Raw genomic sequence first — 15,687 nt, 5'->3', positions numbered from 1 at the left:
GCATGCAGTCGAACCATACGATGAGTTTGGAGGTTTTAGCTGGAGTACTACCATTGAAAAACCGCTTCTGGAGCCTGTCTTCTCGTATTCTAATCAAATGTGAGGTCTTGAACCGTCCCGTGATTGAAAATTTTGAAAGGTTAATCGAACTTAATTCTCAAACCCGTTTTATGACATTGTATTTCAATCACATGTCCCAAAATATTAACCCTTCTTCGAATATTCCAAATCGTGTCGACTTATCAAATACTTCTGATTCTACTGTGTTTTTCGATACATCCATGATAGAAGAAACTCGTGGAATCCCGGATCATTTACGCGTGCAGCAGATCCCTAAAATTTTTTCCAATAAATATCGAAACATCAACTGCGACAATATGTACTACACTGACGGATCACTTCTTGATGGGTCCACTGGCTTCGGTATCTTCAATAACAATTTAACCGTCTCCCATAAGCTCGATAATCCTGCTTCTGTTTACGTCGCAGAATTAGCTGCAATTCAGTACACCCTAGGGATTATCGAAAAAATGCCCACGGACCATTATTTCATCTTTACGGACAGTCTCAGTTCCATTGAGGCTCTCCGATCGATGAAAGATGTTAAGCACTCTCCGTATTTCCTGGGGAAAATACGGGAACATCTGAGTGCTTTATCCGAAAAATCTACTCAGATTACCTTAGCGTGGGTCCCTTCTCACTGCTCGATACCGGGTAATGAGAAAGCGGACTCTTTGGCTAAGGTGGGCGCAACAAACGGTGATATTTATGAAAGACCAATTGCCTTTAATGAATTTTTCGCACTTGTACGTCAGAATACGATCATCAGTTGGCAAAATGCTTGGACCAGAGGGGAATTGGGAAGGTGGTTACATTCCATAATCCCCAAAGTATCGACGAACCCGTGGTTCAAGGGGTTGGATGTAGGTCGGGATTTCATTTGCGTGATGTCCCGGCTTATGTCCAATCACTATAGATTTGACGCGCTCCTCCGTCGTGTTGGGCTCGGGGAAAGTGGTATCTGTGCCTGTGGTGAAGGTTATCACGACATAGAGCATGTGGTTTGGTCATGCCCTGTACACCGTGACGCCAGGTCTAAATTAATAGCTTCCCTGCAGGCCGAGGGTAGACAGCCGGCTGTTCCTGTTCGTGATGTCTTGGCGAGCCGTGACCTATCCTACATGTCCCTTATATACGTTTTCCTGAAATCCATCCACGCCCCAGTCTAGTCCCGTTCCCCTCCGTCTACACCCAACAAAACGACAAGAACACGTTTGAACCTTAAGCACGAAACCAGCAGCCAGACCCCGCACAACAGAACCAGGACCCAAGGACTACGAGCCTCTGTCCCAACTCACGACATCGTGGCTCAGCAGAACGAATCCATACATGCCATTCGACGATTATCAGACGACCATTGAACAACAAAACACTGATTGGAAATCCCATGCTAGTTTTAAGTTAGACTTAATTTCAGCTCGTAGTCGGCAGCGAGGATAAAAAATTTGCTTTAGTTTTTAAGTCATCAGATATAATTGGCGCCGTTAAACATTAAATTGTATTTGTGCCGTGTCAAATAAATGTTATGTGAAGAAAAAAAAAAAAAAAACTTCCGGTTTCTGGAAAACGGCCTGAAATGGACGATTCCCATCAAATATGAGTATCTCCGGAACAAGAAAGATGGACAGAAGCTAAAAATTAATCACAGACGCAATCTTGAATTTTAAGATGGTGACTTCCGGTGTCTGGCAAACAGTCGGAAATGACCAAATACCATTGAATATGAATGTTTTCGGAACCAGAATTACGCCCAGATGACAGAAATTGATTTCACAGGCAATTTTGAAGTCCAAAATGATGACTTTTGGTTTCTGAAAAACAGCCCAAAGTGACCAAATAACACCCAATATGAGTATCTCCGGAGCCAGAATGTTACAAGAAGCTATAAATTGACCTCAGACACTATTATGAATTGTAGGATGGCAATTTCTGGTTTCTGGAAAACAGCCAAAGATGGCCGATTCCCGTCTAACATGAGTATCTCCGGATCTAGAATGATACACAGCAGCTGAAATCGACCACAGACCCCATTTTGGATTTGGATTAGGTTGGCGAATTTCGGTTCCTGGGAAACAGTCGAAAATGATCAAATAACACCCTAAATGAGTGTTTCTTCAACCAGAATGACGCTCAGAGGCCAGAAATTATCGTGAATACCATTTTGAAATCGAAGATGGCGACTTCCGGTTTGTGAAAAACAGCCTAAAATAACCAAATACCATCCAATATGAGTATCTCTGGAACCAGAATGATGCAATGAGCTAACAATTGACCTCAGGCACAATTTTGAATTGCTAACTGGCAACTTCTAGGAAACAGTCAAAAATGACCGAATAATACTCAATATGAATATTTCCGTAATCGAGATGATGCATAGAAACCAAACATTGACCCTGGACACCATTTTGAATTTAAAGACGACCACTTTTAGTTTCTGGAAAACAACCAAAATAACTAAATACCTCCCAATATGGGTATTTCCGGGGTTAGATTGATGCCAGAAAACCTGCTGAAAATGACCGAATACCACCCAATATGAATATATTCCGAATTAAACCGATGTACTGTAACTAACTTGTAATATCTCCGGCTTCTCAGGGCGGACAGAAGGTCAATCCGAGGAGGAACAAAAGCACGTGGACAAAAGATTTCCTTTTCAGGGCTACGGGGCTTTTAAACAAAAGAATATTATATCAAATGAATACTAATTTTATTACAATCTTTATACATTACGATTTGCAAAAGGGGAAAAGGAAATAGAAAAAGTAAACCGTGTACCTGATGGTCGCAGTTGGGGTGCATCACCCTACACCTCGTCTAGCGTGGGTGGATCCGGCGGGCTTCACTTAATGCCACCTCGTGGCTGAATCCGCGATTCTGCTGCCGATGCAATTACTCGTAGATGGCGTTGATTAGGAAGATCATCGGACGATTAACAGCCGCCGGGCTCGATATCGAAGAGGGCGTCACGGGTGCGTTCTCGACGACAATCATCCAGGGGAAGGTGGGGTCTCCGGGTCGATGCCGCTGGCAATCGTACGTGCTACATGCAGTTGTCCGCGGGTAGTCCAACACTCCGCTTCAGCGCGGTCCCTGGTCCTTCCAATCACTTTATCGAGCGAGCCGCCCGAAGTCCAAACTCCTCTGCTGCACTATCACTGGTCCTGTCTTGCACTTTATCGAGCGAGCCGCCCGAAGTGTAAAACTCCTCTGCACTTTTTCGTCACCTTTTTATAATTAATAAAAAAATCACTTTATATTATACGACTACTAAGTTGGATGTCTGTTACCAGAAAGAAGAACCTCTATGGGTTTTCCAGCGTATTTATACGCTAGCAATTTTGCCGACGGGAACTGCTGACTCATCTGACAGATGACAGTTACGTCAAATGTGCCGGGTTGCAGGCTGTCCGATGTTTACGGTTACTGTCGGAGTGGTTGGGAAGTGGTTTTAGGAGTGGGATTTTGGTATGTCTTTAAATCAACTTCAATCGTATACTTAATTATAGATTTTTGAACGATAATTTCTTGAAACAGTATTTACATTCAAATTTATAGACTTATAAGAAAAATAAAATTAAAGAAAAGTAATTTAAGTGCATTGTGATCTACAACGGAGGTTACAATTTTCCCCGGGCCGGGGTAAAAAAAAATAGCGACTTCTATTTTTTTTTGCATTAAGCTGTGGGCCTACTTCTCCACGAATTACGACTCAATATGTGGTAGTGACTTTTCCCTTCGCTGGAGCTCTTCTACATCATATTTGCTAATCTCGGGGAGTGAGACTCACCACAGATTCTGCATGGTTTTGAAAAAAAAATTGGGGCTCATGGGCCTACTTCTTCCGAAGTTCTGACGCAATATAAAGCAATGATTTTTCCAGCAAGAGGACCTCTTTTCCCTTATATTAGGCAGATCTTGAGGAGTGAGACTCGCCATTAGGATACATTTTCGCTATTATAAGCTCTATGGGCCTGCTTCTTCCGAAGCTCCGACGGAATATAAGGCAATGATTTTTCCCTAGGGGGAGCTCTTTTCCCTTATATTAGGCAGATCTTGAGAAGTGAGACTCGCCATATTTTTGTAATTGGTTTGAATGGGCCTACTTCTTCCAGAATTGTGGCGAAATATAAGGCGATGATTGTTTCCACTGAAGGAGCTCTTTCACTTCATACTAGACACATTTCTGGTAGTGAGACTCGCCATTGGGAAGCTAATCCGCCACAAGCTCTCATGGGCCTACTTCTTCCAGAGATTTGACGAAATGTAAAGCAGTGATTTTTCCTCAAGAGGAGCTCTTCTGCTTCACATTAGACTGATCTTTGGGAGTGAGACTCGCCACAATTGCTTAAACATGGATATAATAATTCTTTTAAAATCGAACTCATCAGGGTTCGTCAGAAAAAAACGTCATTTTACAACACCGCAACTACCGATAAACTAACAACGAACAATGATTTACAGTCAACCCTTGGTGACTAAATTTATTTATGTTTATTAATGGGGAAGATAGAATTTTATTTTAACTCCTTCTTGTCCTTGTCACAATCGCGAGATATTTTCTCATTCATCCATCTTCATTCACTGGTACCGGTCCATTCACTTCTCCTTTTCGTTCGTGCTCATTCATACCTTTTCCGTCGAGATTGTACGTAATTGTGATTCTAGGTTACCTCTTTATGAAATATTTAAATAAACCTCTGGTTTCTTTATAAGACATTCTTATATTTTGCTCGAGACTTTTTATTCAAGAATATCGAAAATACTTTCGCCGCATTTAGAGCGCGTTCACAAAGTATATCGAAAATATAATTCAACCCTGAAATCGGGCTCCGTTCAGATACTGGTTTGTCGACTCTCTCGACCAACCTAAACGTCAAACTTCATGACACCACCTCAGTTATGTTTGATTATTTACATTGTTTGATGTGCACGATGTGGTTGCAGGTAAGTGTAAAATTAGTTGATTTTTGATATTGTTTTTCGTTTTAGGGTTTTCAGCAGTTGGCGGTTGTTAATGAATGTTTTCCTCTAGTGAATTTACCCGTTTCAGCCGGGTTTCACGTGAGTCGCGGGCCAGATACCAACGTTTTTCCCGGACAAATCCTCTAGTTCGTAGGACGACGAACCAATTTTCCTTTTTATTTTACATGGAATGTACTGCCGCCCAAGCTTGGAATTGTAACCCTCTGCCGCGTTGGAGGCTTTCATATTCTTACGGTATACTAGTTGCCCAGGTGCAAAAGATTTTGCTGCTCGATTATGCCGGAGGTTATATTTGCCCCGGTTTATTTCGTAAGATTTAACCAGGTTCTTCCGTACTATGTCGTATGTTCTTCCCAACAGTTGTTTACGTTTCTTCTCCCTATCATTTTTTGTGGGTGTTTCGTCGTGTCTAGCAAGGCGATGATCGGTTCCTTGTTCCGACAGCTCGTGCCCGTGAATGATAAAGTAAGGTGAAAACCCGGTCGAAGAATGAATACTAGTGTTGAGCATTAATTCGATTTCGGGGATTTTACTGTCCCAAACGCGTTGGTCTTCCTTAACATAGGATCGGATAGCCGTGTTTATAGTGCGATTTACCCGCTCTACAGGATTCGCCTGTGAGTGATAACGGGAGTTTAGCCAGTGTTTGATTCCGAAACTATCAATAAGGTCTTTAAAATGCTTCGAAGTGAAAGTGCTACCGTTATCAGAAATAATCACTTCTGGAACAGAGTTTCTATAAAACCATTGATCTTTCAGAATTAACACATCGCTGAGCTGTCTAGTTTTCTCACAGGGTGAATCATGACCCATTTTGAAAAATAATCGGCTATGACTAGTAAGTATTGATTGCCTTTCCGACTGCGGGGGAGTGGCCCAATAAAGTCTATGGATATAATTTGCCACGGACCGTCAGCGGAGCGCATTTTACCCATTTCCGGTGTTACTGGCACGAACGGGGGTTTGATTTCTTTACAGGTCTGACAATTTTGTATGTACGCGCGGACATCGGCGGTCATCTTGGGCCAGTAATATCGTTTGCGTATCCGAGCTAGTGTCTTATCATATCCTGTGTGTAGGATATCGTCGTGGTTACTTTTTATTATGTCTTGTACATCGCGAAGGTGTGGAACTAGTTTCCATTCGAACCGGCTGTCGTAAGGCTGGTCTTTGGCAGTAACAAACTTATATAAACTACCGTTCTCCACCTTAAAATCGACATACTCATCAGGTTTGTTTAAAACTTTATGCTTCATGGAGTTGTACCACGAGTCAGCGGTTGCGTCTTGGACCGAAGCAATGCTTCGTGACAGGGCATCGGGAACAACGTTGTCTTTTCCTTTCCTGTGTACCACTGTCATGTCGTATTGCTGTAGGTCCAAGCTCCATCTGCTACATCGTGACCCAACCTTCCACTTCGAGATTAGTATATGCGTCAGCGCGGAGGAATCCGTTACCAAGGTGAAGTGGTATCCCTCTACGTATCCGCGAAATGCGTCTATAGAGAGTAATGCGGCTAATGCTTCTTTCTCCGCAGCGTGGTAATTTCGCTGTGGTGTGGTAAGTTTGTGCGAGTAGTATGCTATAACTTTTTCTCCTTCCTCTTGCTGTTGTGTTAGGACACCAGCAACAGCAACGTCGCTAGCATCCGTTTGAATGATAAATTTTTTTTTGAAAATCAGGGCTACCCAGTATTGGAGCTGATATTAGCAGTTCTTTAATGGCACAAAATGATTCTTCTGCTTCATTTGTCCATTTGATAGATTTAGTTGCGGACTTCAAAAGTTCTGTCAAGGGCGCGGTTATACCGCTGAAATTAGATATGAACCTTCGATAATAGTTGGCCATTCCCAAAAATCTGCGAAGTTTTGTGACGGTGGAGGGTCTTTCATACTCCACAATGGGTTTAATTTTGTCGGGATTTGTTCGAAGTCCGGCCGTGCTTAGAAGGTATCCTAGAAAAGGAACTTCTGAGACACCAAACTAAGATTTTTCTAAATTAATGCATAATTTTGCTTCATTTAGTCGGCGGGCTACTTCTTGCAGAAGCTGAACGTGATGTTCAAATGTCTCCGTGACCACGATTATGTCATCAAGGTACACGAAGACATATGGTTCCAACATCCCGTGTCCCAGAACCTTATCCATGAGCCGAGCTAAGGTGGCGGGGCTGTTAACCAGTCCGAAAGGCATTCGTGTATACTGAAACAGCCCCTTTCCTTGAACGCTAAAGGCGGTATATTTTCGAGAGGATTTCTCAAGAGGCACCTGAAGGAAGGCTTCAGAAAGGTCAATCGTTGATAAATATTTGGCTTTAGGAAGTTGGCTTAGAATTCTACAATGGTGTGGCAAGGGATAAGCATCGCGCACGGTGCGTTCGTTAATTTTTCGTGCGTCTAAACACAAGCGCACTTTGTTTGGCTTTATTACGGGCACGCAGTTGAGTGACCACTCGGAGTGGCTTCGCTCGATTACAACCAACAACAACAACCGTTTTAACTCGTCAGCTACTAAAGACTGCGTCTCAGGGGACATCACATAAGGGAATTGTCGGACAGGGGGTTTATTTTTCCACTCTTCTTGAATGGAAATCTGGTGCTCCGCCAGTGGGGTCATTGATAAGCCCCCTGGGCGTGCGGGGAGAAAAAGCTGTTTTACCTGATTCATCGTTTGTTGCTCTGTAGATGATAAAGCTACAGGTTGTATTTGTGTGTCATTAACAGTTTCGTCGGCTGTGTTAAATAAAGCACAGTCTTGAATCGTGGGTTGAATATAAAATTTCTCCCAGAAATCCATGCCACATAATACGCTTACTGTTAAATTAGGAACTACTAAGGTCGGAATTATTTCAATATTGTTATTAAAAGTCTAACCGTTCCCCGTTAGCTGTGCGTAGCACGATTGGTTTTTGGAGAGACTTCAATCTTTTAGCGCTAAATCTGGAAAAAACTGAGTTATTGATTAGGGTCAAGTTACTACCGCTATCTAGTAGAGCTTGAATTTTCCGCCCATACAACTTGACAGTAATAAAGGGTCGGTTATCACCCGAATTAGGATAGGAAATAGATAAAACGATGGGATCTTTATCATAGATATCTTCAGTTGCTGGTTCAAAAAGGGCAGGCACATCCGTCGTCTTCTTATACGCATTTATTGAGGAAAATTCAGCGAGCGGCGGTTTTCGCTCGCTGACAACGCGTTTTTTATACAGTAGGGGCAGTTGTTGGTGGGGTAGCCACGGAAACCGCAATTTTCGCAAATTACACCTCTTGGCATCCTACAATTATTCAACTGGTGACCATATTTGCCACAGTTAAAGCACTGATTGTAAGAGGGTGGGCGATGAGAATCGATAAGGGTTTCTAAGGTAATCGGGACACGACTTTGACCCGACGCGGAATAGGTTGGTTGATTGTTCTGGAAGATGATTCTGGACTGATTCTGTGAGGAGCCAGAAGAATTTCTTGACTGATTTCTCTGACTGCTTTGTTGAGTTTCCGAGGTTGCTTTATCCGATTGCTGAGTGGCGGGCACCTGTTTGCTCTTCTTTGTAGTCGCATTTTCGACCACGTGTACCGCTTTCTCGTCGTCAAAAACCTTGGAGTAAGCAGGGTACAGCAGCGCGTCAACTTTCTTAGCCGCTGAAACTAAACTTGCCAAATCAATGATATTGACAAAAGCTAGCTGCTTTTTATATTCCAACCTCATGTTCTGCTCTAAGATTTTGAGCTTTTCATATTCACTTAATTGTGCACTCATGGTGCGGAAAAGTTTTTCCATCTCATGATAAAACTCATGGAAAGATTCATTCCTATTTTGATTCCGTCTGTAGATTTTCTTTTTAATTAAGGCATCTAAGTCGGGATGCATGAAAGTGCGTTTGAGTTCCCAAACTAAGTGCTGCCAATTCATCAGCAGTCCTGATGTTCGCATGGTCATATACCATTTTAAAGCGGCACCGGAAAAGAGATGAACGGCCGACTCAAACAGTTCAACCTCACTCGTTTGTTCTGCTAAAGCTAAAGCTTGTAGAAATTCAAGGAACTCGTTTAATTTGAGACCTTGGTCCTCGCCGTCATATTTCTTGATGGACCATTTAGAGACCGGTAGGCTTCTACGAAAATGGTTCGATGTTGGTAACGCAAACAATGAAGATGGTGTCGGGTTAGGTAGAGGGTTAAAACGGCTTTGAGGAATGGCACCTATCGGGTGTTGGTAAAATGTGCTCAAATTTGGTAGACCATTTATTCCTCTGGTTGCCGGAACAAACCCAGGATAGTGGTTCGAGTACAAGGGTTGCTGAACTTGTGGTGTGTTAAATGAAGAATAGTTATGAAAGCAGTTCGTACTGCTTGGAATTGGTGCTGTTTGGGATGTAATAGAACAGGTTGTCTGACTTTTTTGCTGGGAGGCTGGAATGGGATTATGGTGACACGTGACAGAAATTAGGTTGGAGTTGTTCCCTTTCACTAGGTTATTTTACCATTGCTGGTTTGCATACTGTTGGTAATTGAGGCTGGAGTTTAGAATTGCTTGAGTGCTGCTATCTCGACTGCAAGCTTTTTCTGCGATTTGTTGTTCAAGTTCCCTAATTCGTTCTTGCATCGACTGAATCAAATTTAAAACACTTGGAGGTAAACTATTTCCCCCGCTTTGATTCTCGAAATCATTTTTCGCTGAATCGCCGTTCAGAATTGAATCTTCATCTGTTGTTTCACCGTCACTTCCTCCCACATTATCTTGTTTATCTGTCAGGGTTTCCCTAGATTCTGGATAGAAGTATAGTTCTAGATTTTCCACGCAATTAACAAGTAAAGAATTTAACTTTTCAGTACTGTTTGGATCTTGTGTGTTCTTGAGTAACTGATAAAATTTATGACCTAAATGCAACAATCTTGATTTGCATTTGGCCTTCACAAATTTGTCGCCACCAACAACGAGGCTTAAGACTTCAGCTAATTTTTGGCCGCCTATTTCGATTTCCTGCTCCAAGACTACTTCTAACTGCGCGATAAAAACTTTATTCTCTGCTCTTTCCCATTTCAGGTGCTCTCTCAAGCTCCGACGCCTTCTAGAAAATGAAGGATCGTCACTAATAACGATTTGTCTTATTGTTAGTTCGAACAATAATTCATCTTCCAGTAAATGATCCCCGGACATATCATGGTACCACCCTAGAATCACATCTGTCGACGGGTTATCATTTCCCGTTGCTTCACTCATTTTAAAATTATTTCTACGATGTAATGTGAACGAAATTAAATAAATTCTTTATAATAACGATTACGCTAAACACTGGATACTAAATCAAAATCACTGTTTCGTTGATAGTTATCGGTAATATGGGGGAAAATGTAGCATATTTATAATTCTCATCATCCGAAATGATAATTCGATTCACTTTTATCAAATTTATAGAAGGATATATCACACTTATAATTTGAAAAATATTGAATATAGGAATTAGGGTCGCTAATTGCGATTCCTCCCGGAGCTACGAGAAAAAGGGTTCCAACTTTTGGTTAAAAATTTGGAAACCTTTTTGTTCTCTTTTATTTTGCGTTGGGCGCCAATTGTACAGAAGGTCAATCCGAGGAGGAACAAAAGCACGTGGACAAAAGATTTCCTTTTCAGGGCTACGGGGCTTTTAAACAAAAGAATATTATATCAAATGAATACTAATTTTATTACAATCTTTATACATTACGATTTGCAAAAGGGGAAAAGGAAATAGGAAAAGTAAACCGTGTACCTGATGGTCGCAGTTGGGGTGCATCACCCTACACCTCGTCTAGCATGGGTGGATCCGGCGGGCTTCACTTAATGCCACCTCGTGGCTGAATCCGCGATTCTGCTGCCGATGCAATTACTCGTAGATGGCGTTGATTAGGAAGATCATCGGACGATTGACAGCCACCGGGCTCGATATCGAAGAGGGCGTCACGGGTGCGTTCTCGACGACAATCATCCAGGGGAAGGTGGGGTCTCCGGGTCGATGCCGCTGGCAATCGTACGTGCTACATGCAGTTGTCCGCGGGTAGTCCAACACTCCGCTTCAGCGCGGTCCCTGGTCCTTCCAATCACTTTATCGAGCGAGCCGCCCGAAGTCCAAACTCCTCTGCTGCACTATCACTGGTCCTGTCTTGCACTTTATCGAGCGAGCCGCCCGAAGTGTAAAACTCCTCTGCACTTTTTCGTCACCTTTTTATAATTAATAAAATAAATCACTTTATATTATACGACTACTAAGTTGGATGTCTGTTACCAGAAAGAAGAACCTCTATGGGTTTTCCAGCGTATTTATACGCTAGCAATTTTGCCGACGGGAACTGCTGACTCATCTGACAGATGACAGTTACGTCAAATGTGCCGGGTTGCAGGCTGTCCGATGTTTACAGTTACTGTCGGAGTGGTTGGGAAGTGGTTTTAGGAGTGGGATTTTGGTATGTCTTTAAATCAACTTCAATCGTATACTTAATTATAGATTTTTGAACGATAATTTCTTGAAACAGTATTTACATTCAAATTTATAGACTTTTAAGAAAAATAAAATTAATGAAAAGTAGTTTAAGTGCATTGTGATCTACAACGGAGGTTACAGTACAGAAGCAAAAAGTCGAGGATGTTGTCATTTCGATAAAACCAATCATTTCAAACGATTTGTTATTTGACTTTGATCATATCCTATGGCCGATTTGTCGTGCATTTGCAGATATTAAACACATCGCAAGGAACCAATGAATTTGGAACGTTCAAATAGTACGATACCACATTTAAATTATGTTGAGGCCACATATACCGATCAAAGCAGGTATATTTTTCAATAGTCTTTTCTTATTTTCTTTCCATAACTTTCGAGCCACATATCAAATTATTATGAGGTTTGTTATATGTAAGTTTGAGAGATGACTCGTTCGTATGACACCCAAGCAGCAAAATTTGTTTTGATTATGAACTTTGTGCATCACAGCAACAAATTCTTATGCGAAATTAAGTTGCAGTTACATCTCAGTTTCTTATACAATGACAAAAAAAGCGCAGGAGGTGGAGCCAATTGCAACATTTTCGTTGTTTCAACACAAGTTTCAAGAATGAAACCGCAATGTGTATGAACTAATGCATGGAATTTGATAACATCATGGTAAATGCTGCACGGTAAAATTTCAGCTACGAAGATGCATCGTAGCAGCAACTAGGGCGCAATAGAAACTTCATGGCGTTGTGGTAAGATTGTAAAATGGCAAATCGTCCGAATGGAAAGAGTTGTTTGTATAGCGATTTGTCTTTGATTATTTCCAAAAATTTGAGGATTCAACTCCAGATATCAATTTCTATTCACTATTTACGTCATTTGCTGTAGAAATACTTGCAAGTTCATGGCTCAGTTTTAAATATTGCTTCCCTTATCATGCTAATGGTTAATTTTGCTTCTTCAATTCAGTACCTCAGCGAGATAATGAAATTTAAAGCAATTTATCACATTTCGTTTAAGAGACCCACACTTTTTGGACGACTTCTAGTCCAAGTACCCAAAAGTTACAACGCAGATAATAACCTTATCTCAAAAACAAATATAAGGCGAACGATCGAGCAAAAGTTGCTGTTACATGGCTTCAAAACATGACAGCAACTTTTAGAAGTATTTTTGTGTGTTTGTTTTTTTTGCATCTCGCAAGCATCACGTTGGCAACCTATATGCTCCACCCACTAGATCTATTCAGTGAAGGTTAGGTTTTCAAATGCCGTTTACACGTTTCAACAACAAATCCAACCTCGCGAATTACGATGTTGTTGTGAAGATTTTTGAAGCAGCGATGCAATTCTAGTTGTTGCTTGTTTCTTTAAAATTTCATCGTAGTAACAAAAAATGTTTCTTAAAACCTCTGAATTTCATTAGTGCAACAAATGATCACAATTTATTTTTTTTATTATGTTTCAATTGTTGCTTGGGCACTAGTTATGTTCAAATAAGTTATGTAATCTTTGTGATTATAGGTTTTCGTTGTTTTATTTACCATTTAATACATAACGGTTGCTTAAGTTCTATTGTAATCAAATGAAATGAGAACGTATAGGCCAAAATTTGAAACCACGTGTTCAATCATAAATTATCAGTTAACCCTTAACTAGCCCGCTCATCTGATAATAATATTGATCAAATCGGTTGTGTAGTTTCTGAGATAATGAAGTTTCGTGATTTTCACATTTCGGTACTTTACAGACGAAGTTACAGTTCGATTACAGTAAAATTCGATAGGGTGTTACGAGGCAGTTAGACTTATTATTTGACACTGATTTTGTAGAAATCGGGTCAGCCATCTCTGAGAAAAGTGAGTGAGTCCATGTAGTCTTCGGAATATGTTCCTTTTCATAGCTGGATTTCACATTTTTAAACATAACAGGCAAAGTAATAGTCCGATTGCAAAACAAATCAATAGGGTCTTATGGGGCAAGTATAACTTCCATTTGACACCGATTTAATGAAAATCGGTTCAGCCATCTCTGAGAAACATGAGTGAGATTAAACAGTCTTCAGAACACGTTTCTTTTCATAACGTTTGAACCACAAGTTCAATCTTAATGAAATTCAAAAGTTAAGAGTTTTTCAGGTAGCCCGTTCATTGAAAGCCAATTCTGTTCAAATCGGTTGTGTAGTTTCTGAGATAATGATGTTTCATGATTTTTACATTTTGATACATAACCTCTAAACTAAAAAGCCGATAACAATGAAATTTAATAGGGTCTCATGAGGCACAAGACCTTTTATTTGCAATTATATTAAATTATTAATTTCATGAGAATCGGTCCAGCCATCTCTGAGAAAAGTGAGTGAGAATAAAAATCTGCACATACACACATACACACACACACAGGAGAAAAAAGAGGAGAGGAGAAAGGCAAAAACTGAAATATCTAACTGCTACTAAAAAACCTAAATTATTCCACCTAGCGGTCAGACTCAGCCTGGCTCATTCAAACTTATTAATTGTAAAAATAGATTTACATGAATGCTTATATCCAATAAAGGTATATTCACTCTTTGGGTTCTAAAATATTGATGTTGTTATTAAAGTATAAAAATATGAAATTCGACGTAATGTTAGTGCTTAAGAAATAGCAAAATAAAAGAAATGTCTCTTATATTCGAACAATTTAATCACGAGCGACAACGGGAACGTTCAGATAGGACGATACCACATTTAAATCATGTTGAGGACATATTGATCAAAGCAGGTATATTGTTGAATAGTCTTCATAATTCATAATTCATCAGTTAACCCTTAACTAGCCCGTTCATCTGAAATCAATATAGTTCAAATCGGTTGTGTAGTTTCTGAGATAATGAAGTTTCGTGATTTTCACATTGCGATACAATACAGACGAAGTTACAGTCCGATTACAGCAAAATTCAATAAGGTGCTATCAGCAAGACCTTTCATTTGATACTAATTCTGTGGAAATCGGGTCAACCATCTGAGAAAAGTCCATCTCTGAGGAATATGTTTCTCTTCATAGCTGGATTTCACATTTTTGAACATAACAGGCAAAGTAATAATCCGTTTGCAAAAACAAAATCATTAGGGTCTTATGGGGCAACAAGACCTTCCATATGACACTGATTTTTTGAAAATCAGTTCAGCCATCTCTGAGAAACATTAGTGAGATTAAATAGTCTCCAGAACACGTTTCTTTCCATAACTTATGAACCACAAGTTCAATCTTCATAAAATTCAAAAGTTAAGGGTTTTCAAGGTCGCCTGTTAATTTGAAACCAATGTTCAAATCGGTTGTGTAGTTTCTGAGATATTGATGTTTCGTGATTTTTACATTTTGATACATAACCTCTAAACTAGAAATCCGATTACAATGAAATTCAATAGGGTCTTAAAGGGCAACTAGACCTTTCATTTGCAATTCATTTCATTGAAATAGGTTCAGCCATCTCTGAGAAAATCGAGTGAGATTAGGAGAGCGTCACACACACATACACATGCACACACATGCAGAAAATGCTCAGCTCGTCGAACTGAGTCGAATGATTTAAGACATTCGGCCCTTTTGAGCACTTTTATACCTTTAGTTTTTGCAGTGATTGCTATATCTTTCTAGGAGAAAGGTAAAAAGTGAAATGATAGAAATGACTTTTAATTTCAACTTCAATTCCGAGCAAGGCTGCAAACATTAAAATAGTACAATATCAAATTGAAATGATGTTGAGGCCACATATTTTGATCGTAGCTGTAGTTTTAAACAGCCTGCGGGTTACGTTTCTTTCTATAACTTTCAAACCACATGTTTAAACATTATGAAATTCATTGTTTAAGGGTTTAAAAGCCCATTAATTTGAATTCAACTATGTTCATAGCTTCTGAGATATAAGAGCGTTTTTCACATTCTGACGCAGCGCCAAAACTAAAAGTTTGATAACAATAAAATTCAATAGCAACCTAAGCGGCAAATAGATCCTTAAATTGACACCAAGATAGAAAGAATCGGTCAGACCATCTCTGAGAAAAGTGAGTGCGAAATAAAGGTGCACATACGTGTATACACACACAAACATATACACCAATATATGCATAAATGCAGAAAATGCTCGATTCGTCGAACTGAGTCGAGTAGTATATGACATTCGGTCAT

This window comes from Wyeomyia smithii, chromosome 3, assembly GCF_029784165.1.
Source record: "Wyeomyia smithii strain HCP4-BCI-WySm-NY-G18 chromosome 3, ASM2978416v1, whole genome shotgun sequence".
NCBI lineage: Eukaryota > Metazoa > Arthropoda > Insecta > Diptera > Culicidae > Wyeomyia > Wyeomyia smithii.
This window is presented reverse-complemented; position numbering follows the sequence as displayed.